The following is an 11,567-nucleotide window of genomic DNA, read 5'->3' as shown; positions in this document are numbered from 1 at the left end:
GGACATGTGCAGGTATATATGTCTGTATATGTATACATATGTATATTTAGTGTGTACATGTGTGTGTGTACATGTCTATAAATAGGAATAGTAGTGGTACAATAGCTATATCAAGCTATATAGTTTATGTCTTCCATATTTCCAACTATATCCATAATCACATACTGTGTATGCTACCATTGTATATAGTGTATTATCTTACTTTTTTTCATTGATTGTACTTATTTGTATTTTTGTATTTCCTTCTGATATCTGTACCTGAGCTGAGGTGACACAAAAATGTCCCCGTTGTGGGATCAATAAAGTCTTATCTTATCTTATCTTATCTTATTGTGAGTATTGGATGTCATTAAAACACGAAGAGTGTGCATGGAAATGTTGATGAATGTGATTTAATGTGATGGATTAGATTAAAAAAAGATTCAGATGAGATCAGATTCTGCAAAAAAAGGCAGAGCTGTCCTTACACTCATGTTTGTTGTTAGTTAATGCAATTAAATGTGGAAATCCACAGAGAGTCTCAAAGTGGGCCCTTCTTCAAATTCAGCACTATCTTTATGTTTTATCGTATGCTGTTCATTCAGTGGTACGTTATTCCAATTAGCTTTCTGATATTGATGTTAGAAGCATAATTTTAGGACCAAAAAATGTAGTAAACATTGAAATTGCTCATTATTCTATTAATAGTCACTTAAGAACAACCAGCTTTAAATGTTGGAGGGGGGGAATGATTAATAGACTCGTGTGGTTCTTGGAAGAGGACAGTACTACATGATCATGAGATAATGGTTATTGTATAAATAAAACAAGTAATGACTCCAAAGTCCTTTGCAGCACATCTCCCCACTCCAGGTAACGCCCCCATGCAGGTATTTACTCCATTACCATGCATCAGTGCAACAACACTGTTGGCTGGGTGTTTCCTGTTTTCACTGTCATAGCAGAGATAACTCAGGGTGGGAAAAGTGCCACATGAATGACATCCTTGACATTATGGAATTTTCTCATGCGCCTCTATCAGGAACTCATTAGCTATGGCTGACTGAATCTTTTCAGGCATTTGCGGCTCAGCTGGTAGATCAGAGTGTAATTACAGTGCCAGCGGTTTGTCCCTCAGCTCCTCCACCTGTCCACGAGTCCTTTATTAAGACAAGGAATCCAAAGCTTGTCCCAAGTCTCAGTTTCTTCCTGATTGTGTTTCCACTTTCAAGTTCTACTTTTGCCTTTTTTCAGGGAACCAATCATATATTAGATGGGCGACAAGAAAAAGACGAGGAAACAAAAAGGTGAACTTAAGGCAGCAGCTTTATTGCTGAGGAAATCTTCCATAAACCAAAACTCGTAAAAAACAAACTAAAACCCTGAGCATGACAACTAGAAACAAAACACTGGGAAACTAGAAATGTGGAAGGAAGTAATGAGGGAATGGGAAACAGGAGGAAAACACAGCTGCGACTAATTACACATAAAGAAACAAGGAGAAGCGAAACTAGATACGCTGACATATGACATGGGACCGTCAGAGGAAAACAGAGCAGACACTGAGACATGGAGACACGACTGACTGGGGAGACATGGAGACAAAAGGGACTAGACAAAGAACACAGGGAAGGCAAAGTAACAGAAACCGAAATCCTGGGAACTAAAAATAAACAAAGCAGAAAACCATGAATGACAATAATCTAAGAATATAAATTAATCAATAAACACAAAACCCTGTTAGTTGATCTTCATTCTTACTCCTTGTCCTCCAGTCTTTCTTGAACATACTTAATAACATCTGTTATCCTTTATCACAAACACTAATTATAGATCGTAGCTCCATGATGTAGTTTTAACACATTTTCCATGTGTGGAGACGTGGAGACACAACGTGGAGGCACAAAACCCATCCTCAGGGGGTCACAAACCACTGCACCTCAAGACCCAAATGGGAGGATTGCAAAATCTGTATAAAAATGAAACATGTGGATCCATCTGCAGTGGTAATGCCTCGGAGAATGAGGGAGCGGCTGCACACATGCACTAACCATACAGTATGTAAAACGAACACAGACACTCTGACATCACACACTGGTTTTAGTATTTTGGGCACCACCACAATGGGTTGGGGTTTTATGGAACCAGAAATGATCAAATTTGGTCAAGATAGTGGTGCAAGCATGGTTAGCACCCATACACTGTACAGGTGCAACACACAGTAATAGATTGTTAACATACAAGAATTTCATTCACCAAAAACTGGAGCACAGATTTTTTGGAGGCACCATAAAGCACTAACAACACAAACACAGTTTAGGGGCAAACGCTAGAATACAATTGCCGGCTAGAGCTGCCTGTGACATGATAATTGTCAAACAAGTGGCCACGCCCCTAACTTGAAGTCTATATAAAGTTTAAAATGGTGCAAATAAAAAGATTTAAAAAGAAAAAGAAAAACTATAAATAATGATAACAATAAAGATGTAACTGTTAAATGAAACCATGTTGCAAATAAGACAAGACTCAAAGCTTTGAAACTTTAAATTGGATTGTAGCGGGGTGTGGCTTGTGGTGCCGTGCAGGGAAGGTGGATGCACCTGCACGGCATCCACAGTCATGCTCGCCGACTTAAACATGGTACTGGGTCCTGCAGTAGGGAGGTTTTTCTCAGTGAGTGTAGCTGGCAGAGAGAGAGAGCTGCAGCTAACAGTGTGTGAACAACAAACCATTAATAAAGAGATGCTGCAAAACATGAACGTGCACCTGGGTTTGTTACATGGATACATTTAAATATTAAATGTTACCATCCCATAGCCTCACTTTAGTTTGACTGTAGATCAAAGTGAAATTATTTTATTCAGTGATCAGGTATTCTTGCCATGCACAGTTTGAACCGCTTAACTTGCACATATAAAACATATTGCCTCATACTTAAGACATACTGTGAATAAAATAATCTGTGAAAACACTGAGATTTGAGCTCATTTTTAAAACTCTGAACATAGCCTGCTCTGGCCAGGTTATGTGTCCAGGATGTGTAACCATGGTGATTTAGCCAGGCAGGTAAATAGAGCAGCCTTCATGAGACAGAAACTCTAATTTTACTCTAACCCGTTTATCTCACTTTGTAGTACAGAAGGTTACAGCCTGATACTGAAACAGTTTGGTTCCTCAAAATGGCTCGAGTAAAAATAATCGGTCTAATTAAATCAAAGGAGAACAAATGTTGTGAGAAGTGAAGCATTAATTTTGTGCTCTTACTGCTTTAAAAACCTGTTGCTGTGGCAGTGAACATTAACATTATTATTAGTGATGTTAGAGTTCACACTTTTTGAGTATTTCAGACCTGCTGAAACTGTAAGAGGATATGTGTCATGTTGAGATCACTGAACTTTGACAACTCCCATGCAAAGCAGGAAATTCCAAAAAGTTGCTTAAATTACCCAAAACACGTCATTGAAAAATGCAGCTTGTGTGCATTTCTGTGTTGCTGCACCGTTTGTGTGTTCAGGATTATGTCTTCCAGAGGTGTAAGCTGAGGAAGACGGTAGGTAAAGCGGGATTAGACACATTTCCCTCCACTCTAGCTCAGATTAAACCGCGGCTGAGCTTGATGAGCTATTGTTGTTTGTGCCGCTTTCAAACCCGTGCTTCATTTTCCCTCACAAATACTCCACCTATACAAAGTGGAGGTGTGCGCTAACCTCGTGCTTCTTTTGTCATTGTCCCACTGAGAAAATCCTGATTACTGATGAGTGTGTGCGTGTGTGCATGCGTGTGGCTGTTTGTAGGTTAGTGAAAGATTGCTGTGGCTGTAGATAAGAGGATTAGGGTGGAATTAGTGTCATTCCTCTATCGCCGCGAGGAATAGATTCATATCGATTTTAATCAGGGATAGAGAGATCCACAAAACTGCAGAAACAAACAGACTGGGAGAGAGAGAGAGGGAGAGGGAGTGAAAGTGAGAGAGAGGAGAGCAGTGGATGGATGATTTGGAGGGAAGGCAGAAGATTCCTGGAGATCATCGAGCTGGGATGTTCAGCTGGAAACTTGGGAGCTGCAGAGATCTACGCTGCAGAGACACATGAATACTTCAGGAACTTCCTCATGTTTTTGTCCTGGTTGGAAATCTCACTGACGTCCTGGAGGTCTCTGGTTGAGGAAACGTCCAGCTGCTGTGGGATGTTTGACCAACGTTAGTCAGCAGGACTGGAGGAGAGATGGTCGGGATGTTAGAGCTGTGTCTGCTTTGGCAGGGAAACCTGTGAAGAATGAAGGTGGACGTACTCACCTACCTGGCTCTGGCAGCAGTCAGCTTTGTCGCCATGGTGACTGGTGGCCGCAGTTCAAGCCGCAGGAAACACAAGGATGTCTTCCTCGGGGAGAACAGCAAGTTCAAGTTTGGAGGGTGAGACAGACTCGCTGTTAGATCTGTGTGTTCCTACTGAGGCAGTTTGAGCCAGTAGTGCAGATGAGATGAGAGCTGACTTATTGTTTGTGTCTTATTTTGCTTTATAGGACTTTAATGCAGATGTGTTGAATGTGCCGTCCTGCTGTTGGTGTTCAATTCAACGCTTCAGATCTATTTATGCTTAAAAATGTCTTTGTCTACTTGATTCGTGTTGCAAAGTAATCCATGAGATGTTTCTTCTGATTATGAAGAAAAACTAGAACAGTAGAACAAATAAAGAGGCAAATAAAATAGTAAAAAGTGTCTCTCACAGCTTCCACTAGTTCCAGGGTGCATAGAGGGGTTAAACTTCTAAACACAGCCCCTTAAACGTAGCCGTTCAGTTTAAGTTCAAGATTTGATGCTATCTGTTTTCTCAGTGATGGAGGGAGGGCCTGAAGCCACATGACCATAAGCCCAACCAATCAGTGCAGATGCTTTTTTTTGTGAATGTCTCCAATTTGTATTTTTGAGCCTGAAAATTTTGCCTTTTTTAACATCACAGATCACAGAAACTGTGACGATGTAAACTGGCTGGCTGAAGAGGTTTCTGTATCTATTGTTGTGTTGTATACACAGCAGAACTAACAGCTAAAATGTGATATGGGCCCTGCACAGGGTAGAAAAGGTCAGACTGAGGAGAGCTGCCATACGGTTTTATTGGTACCTAAAGGAAACCAGTTGCTGCTGGACTTAAACCATAAAGATCCAGCTTTATGGTTTAAGATCCTTTTTATTAATCACTGATGAAATATGAGAGGCAGGATGATTGCCAGTCAGTCACATGGGCAACACACAGTGATAGGCAATCATTCAACCCTATGGTCAATGATAGAACTCCATGCATATCTTTGCACTGTGGGAGAACATGCAACCTCCTGACAGAAAGGCTCCAGCAGGCTTTCAGATTTGAACAAGGAGCCGTCTTCCTAAGAGACAACACTAACCATAAATATCTAAAAATGAATTACTTTTAGTCTGCGTGAACAGAAATATTATATTACTGCCTGCTGCGGTGGCCTTTTGTGATGAGGGAGCAGCTGAAAGTAGCTTATGTGGCTTTGTATGAGTTTAAAATGCAGATTAAACCTCAGAGACTTTACATTTAGGCTGTGAAGCTTTTAAGTAAATACTCTCTCCTTGTTGAGTGATCGATTGATGCTTTATGAATTCCTTTCACTGTTACAGCAACACAATTATTTAAAGTTACTAGAGCTGACTGAGGAGCAGGAAGCATCAGTTTAGGGAGAGCAGAGACTTACAGGAAATTCTGTGGATGTCAGGAAGCTGTGATTCACTTCTGAAGCACACGTCACAAAGAGGTTCCCATATGGGCTGCTGACTCTCACATCCCAGTTTTACAGAAAAACCACAGAGTCGGCTGCAAAGGAAATTTCACTTCTGTAGATTTCCTTTCATTTGCTTAAAATAAATAATAATGTGTAAAAGTAACGTCAAGGTTCCCTGCCCTTCACAGCGTGGCAGGATTATTTTTAGTTAAAAAGTAAGTCTGCAGCACTTCACAGTTAAGTGGAAAAGCTGCTCTTTTTGCTTAGTCTGCTGTCTGCAGGAGCACCAGCCCACGGAGGAGTGACCACTGCAGGTTTAGCATATTGCAGATTTTGAAAGCTTGCATCTCAAACAGGTTTTGAATGGAAAAAAACAGCAACAGCCAGTTTTCCAGAATCGGTGAATGCAGCTTCTGTTCTGAGCAGCTCACGCTGTTTAATAAGCTTCTTCAGATTCCTGTAGGAGAACCAAATATGTAAACTGCCTGAATGGACTTCACTCTGTCTAACCCAACATACATTTAACACTCTGATTTCTTTATCTCAGCCAAAATCAATATAAATATCTACTCAATATGTACAGTAGTTTGCAATCTGAAGTACAATTTGTGCATAAAAATGTTTCCAAAGCATGTCCAAGCACAGACAGTTATAATAATATTAATGACTCTGCATTTATTCCATTTAACACACTTAAAATAAACACATAAAGCAAATAAATGCAAATGCAATAAAAAGAGTCATGCAATAAAGCAGTGACTCAGTTTGACCCTTTGTCGTTTACACCACCTGAGAGCTGATGTATGTGTTGCAACAGTGAGATAACAATATGACCTTGATCCATGTATATAATACCATAACGCAGCCCTCACTGTTTGTACAGCAGGTAATCTCTGTGAAATTAAAGTGCAAAAACAGCCGAGTGAGTACACAGCAGAGCTGAAATTACTGCGATAAAACTAAATCGGCCTGTGATTGATGTTTGAGGTCACACTAAAAATTTTCTTTTACGTACATATGTGTTGAATATATATTACAATAAATGTAAAGAAGACGTAAATGAAGGTTTGTAAATGTAGCACAGAACTGCATTGAACACTTTCCAGTAATGCAGCAAATGAGCCAGTTTCCAACAGCGTTTCCTTTAAACGGAGAAGGTAAAATCCCTAAATTAGATTTGATTAGGTGTGTGTGTGTGTGTGTGTGTGTGTGTGTGTGTGTGTGTTCAGTGTAGTATTACAGCGGCAGTTGTGGGTGAATCCTGCTGCTGACAGCAGGCAGCCTGCCCTCATCTGTCGCACTGACCTGTGCTTTTGTGTGTTCATCTATCTTTGTGAGGACCAAATGTTTCCAGCAGTAGTGGAAGTTCTGCTCACAGCTTCTGCTTAAACTATTTTGCTCATTTCAGGCAAAATATTTCATTCTTGGACTCAACTTGAACAGCTTTGTATGAGTTACAGGGGACGACCCGGGGGTGTTAAGCTTTCACTGGGAGTGACCAGAAGGGACAAAATTAAGAGGAGTAAATCAAAGGGACGGCTCAGGTTGAGTGTTACAGCCCTCTGCAAACCCCAGCAGCATTCCAAGAGTCTAGGTGTTGCCGTAACTGTCGACACTTAAACCTGACAAGGTGTGGAAAACAGCATGCCTGAGTTTGAGCAATGCCTTCATGATCTCTGGGCTGTCAGTTTGAGCTGAGGTTATTAAATCCTTTATTTATTAAATACTTATAAAATAAAACACATTTTTCTACAAACTCTGGTGTTAGTCTCAACATTACTCTTTTGAGCATAACAGCAAGACTGAGATGGGTTTAGATGTGCAGAAGGATGGATATACTGGAAATGTTCAAAATAGTTCAGCTAGGAAGAAGAAGACCAGAGAGAAGATTTAAGGTTGTAGTGAAGGAGGAGATGAGACGCCGCTGTGGCGACGTCTAAAAGGAGCAGAAGAAGAATTAATAAGAAAAGACTTTAAGACAAGTAGGAGCATTGTGTGTTGTTGAAAGCTCCTGAAAAAACTGAAACACAGTTGGTGCATTTTTAAGATTACATACAGTGTCCCTAAAGCCAGTTTAAGTAACTGGGAATTGCACCACTAAAGCCCCCGCCTTCAACTGCTGCCCAATCCACAGAGCTTCTTTAAACTGGAAAGGCTTCAGCTGAGGTGGCTCCACATCTGATTAAGATGCCTCCTGGAAGCTTCCTAGCTGAGGTGTTTTGGGTGTGTCTAAATGGGTGAGGGCCTCAGGCTTTGCGCTCTTATGCATTATTTATCAATATGCTAACCTCCTTGTTTGATAAGAACAGGCACAACTGTAACTGTATATATTTAACTAAATGTAGTAAAACCACTGTGCGCATCTATGAAAAGTACAATCCCTGTACTGGAAAGGTTATTTTTATTAAGGTGTAAGCATAACGAGAAGGTTTATTTTCAATTATTAAAAAGGAAATTATTATTTATCACTTTCATTCATGCTCATTATTAATACTCATGAATGCGTTTGTACCAGCATTTTCAACTTTAGCTGATTAAGGTAGAGTTTTTCTCCAGAAGGAGATCAGAGGCTGAGCTCAGGTTTGGAGACAAAGTTAGAGAAGTGAGGCTGACATGGTTGTGACATGTGCAGAGGAGGGAGCGTGGATTGTGAGTATGGAGCTGATACTGGTAGGGTGAGATACCATCTGTCAAAGAGAGCGGAAAAAGAACAAAGAAGATGAATGTCTTTCTGTGGTTGACCTGTCGAGGGGATAATGCTCCAAATCAGCTGAATCACACTGTGAATGTTGGTTTTTAAAAACAAAATATCAGCAAGTAGTTCATTTTTTTTCATCACAAAGGTAAAATGGACTGCTTTTGTCACTTTTTCAGTCACACACATCGGTGACCTTTGGATTTAGTATCATCCCCAAGGACATGCGAACCAGGAGAGGGAGGAATCAAATCACAGTCCTGCTAAAATCCTCTAACCTGCTCCGCCTGCTAAACCACAGGGACACCCACTGTGGCAACTTCACAATGGAGGTTTTATCCAACCAAATTTAAAAAAAAAAATAATTAAGTGCTTTGAGCACAAGACCTGTACTTTCAAAGGCCATTAACGAATACTGAATTGTGTAGTTTTACAAAAAAACAAAAGGAACTTCTAGGGGAGAAAAATTTGTGTGAGTCAGAATTTTCAGTATCTGAATGCACTTCCTCCTCCAGCCTCTAAGATGTCAGGACTTTAGAGTTTTATGTCTTTATTTCATTTGAGCAACAATTTTTTAAAAACATCCCGTGTTGATTGTTAGTTGATTAAATTAGCTTCAGGCTTGAGATTAGCGCTACATTAGGTTTGTTCTGGCTGGATTTTGGAGTGTTAGTCAAGGTTAATTTAAAGGATTATAGAAATAGGATTTGGCTGAAATTATTTTTTTTAACCTCACAATAACAGAGGAATGAATGTGTGTTTGTGTGTCTGCGTGTCCATGTGTGTTCTCCTTGATGTGTGTCGAGGTGTGTGATTTTTAAAGAGGCTTTTCATCCACGAGCGGAGAAGATCTCAAACAGCTTCCATCGCTTTTACCGCTGCATGTTCACCTTTGCACCGCACATCTGTGCATGTGATTACCACGTCCACACACACACGCATGCAATTCTGCATGTATTACAACTGAAAGTCAGTTATGCTTGAGCTATAATTACACTTTATGCATCCTAAATGTCGTCTCTCTGGGGCTCCCTGTTTGAATGTCGGTCCTGCATAACAGTATCGCCTGCACTATGACTTTGTTCTTTGTCATTTGCAGACAGTTTCAACCAAAAACACTCGACACCATTGACAAGCTGCTACATAACAACCTTGCAGAGTTCCTACAAGGTTGTGTGTGAAGACTCATTGTTCACTGCTTTCTCAAAAATCTGGTTAAAAGCTCTGTAAACATTTCAGCCACATATCACAGACAGCATCTGTTTCAGCATCAGAGTCCCCTCCATCCAAAATCCACACGATAAATCCAGAAGCTTTGGAAGTCCCCTGATATCAACAAAGCCTCACAACAACCTCATGATGAAGGTCATAAGTTGCATAAAACAAGAAAATCTTATTATATATTATCTACAGTTTGATTAGATTTAGACTTTAGGCTTCATAAGCTTTCTACGTGTGTGCTTATGTTTTGTTTGTTTGTTTGTTTTGTAAATATTTGAAGGCGTTTATCTAATTGTGTGGTACTTTGCGTGTCTCTTTTAAGCACATCTGTTTTGGTTTGTTTGTATGCTTACATGTAAACATTATTTTCTCCTTGTGGTAGATTGGTGTCCTTTGTCTTGTGTGTCTCTCTGTGGTCCTTTGGGTTGTTTGTGGGTTCCTATGTTGTGGTCTGGTTTAGCTGATTTGTTTAGCGTTGTGATTCCTTTGTGGTTGTTTCTTTTTTCGTTCGTTTGATTGGTTTGTGTGTTCAAATGGCGTCATCTTGTTTCTCTTTTGTAGAAATGTTCCATTGCGTTGCAGTATTGCGTGGTGTCACATGTGCCTCTGCGTCTGTGCCTGGGGTTATTAAGCCAAATCGAGCATTAGTTCAGGCAGGCCACAAAGTCAAACCCACCTGCAGTCCAGGCCAATGTCACTCTGATCTCAAAGCTATGCAAGGCTATGCATCAAATTCGCACATAGATTGTGTTGTTTAAGCTGCTTAAGCCTGCCCGTATCTGCCCCGTGTCTTTCAATCTGCAAACCACTTTGCAACCCAGCTGCTCTGAACTAATCCACGTCTGGGGGAGATGAAAGGGTAGGAAAGCACACACAGAGCACACATACAAAATGTATCCATTTAACGCTGTAGATTGAATTTTCCCAACATCCTCTTTGTTGCATCGCATGAGATTTAATATAAAACTTTGACAAAGACCAAGCAGCAGCCTGAGAGTCAGTTCCTCAAAGTGAGTCAATCCCCTCAGGCAGCCATGTAAATAAAAGGCCCGTTCTTACAGTAGAAATGAAACTGTGTACAGCTTGGTTGAAACAGTTCGGGTGTCACAGCTGTTCTGCTCTGGTCTCCCCTCATCCTGCTGTCCTCGAACAGCTGAACCACACTGATAGATACACATTTCTGCAGGTGGAAGTAACGATCGCTTACTGGACCGGGCTCAATTATATGAGTATTTGTGTTGATGTAGCAGCTGTAGAAGTTTTGTTTGTCCTTGCTGTCTTAGCATGTTTACATGATAAACAATAGGTTTTTATTGGAAATTTTAATTTGATTATCACAGTCCGGATCCCTGCTTGATGGCTTAAATGGTGATTCGAAAGTAGCCTAAGGTGTGTCCAGACAAAACAAACTGTGAGTGTTTTCAATTTTTATATATTATTTTATGTATTATAAGATTTTTTTTTTTTACCATAATGCAATTCATATTATGATATATGTAGTTTAGTATTATATATGTTGTAGTTTAAACTACTCTACACTTTTTTTATACTACCGACACTTTATTCACCTTCCAGTCACTTTAATTTTAAAACTGTATATTCTGTGTATTTATTATCTCACTCTCATTGCCTGTTCTTATTGTCCTTATCTTCAACGTTATGCTGCTCTGTTTTATGTTAATTGCCCCTTGGGGATAAACAAAGTCTTTCTGAATCTGATTCTAATATTATAATAATAACAAATGAATTCAAATAATACTGAAACTAATAATAAAAAGAGTTTTAAACAATAAAAACACAATTGAAATGATAAACCTCACTTTGGATACTAAACTGAGCCCTGTTGTTTTTGCCATGTACTGTAAACATTTTAAGCCTTTTATATTATAATGTGTGTTATAATTGTATGGAGGATTAGTCCTGACTTCTC

Source organism: Pundamilia nyererei, unplaced genomic scaffold (assembly GCF_000239375.1).
Source record: "Pundamilia nyererei isolate P.nyererei 1_Seehausen unplaced genomic scaffold, PunNye1.0 scaffold00371, whole genome shotgun sequence".
NCBI lineage: Eukaryota > Metazoa > Chordata > Actinopteri > Cichliformes > Cichlidae > Pundamilia > Pundamilia nyererei.
This window is presented reverse-complemented; position numbering follows the sequence as displayed.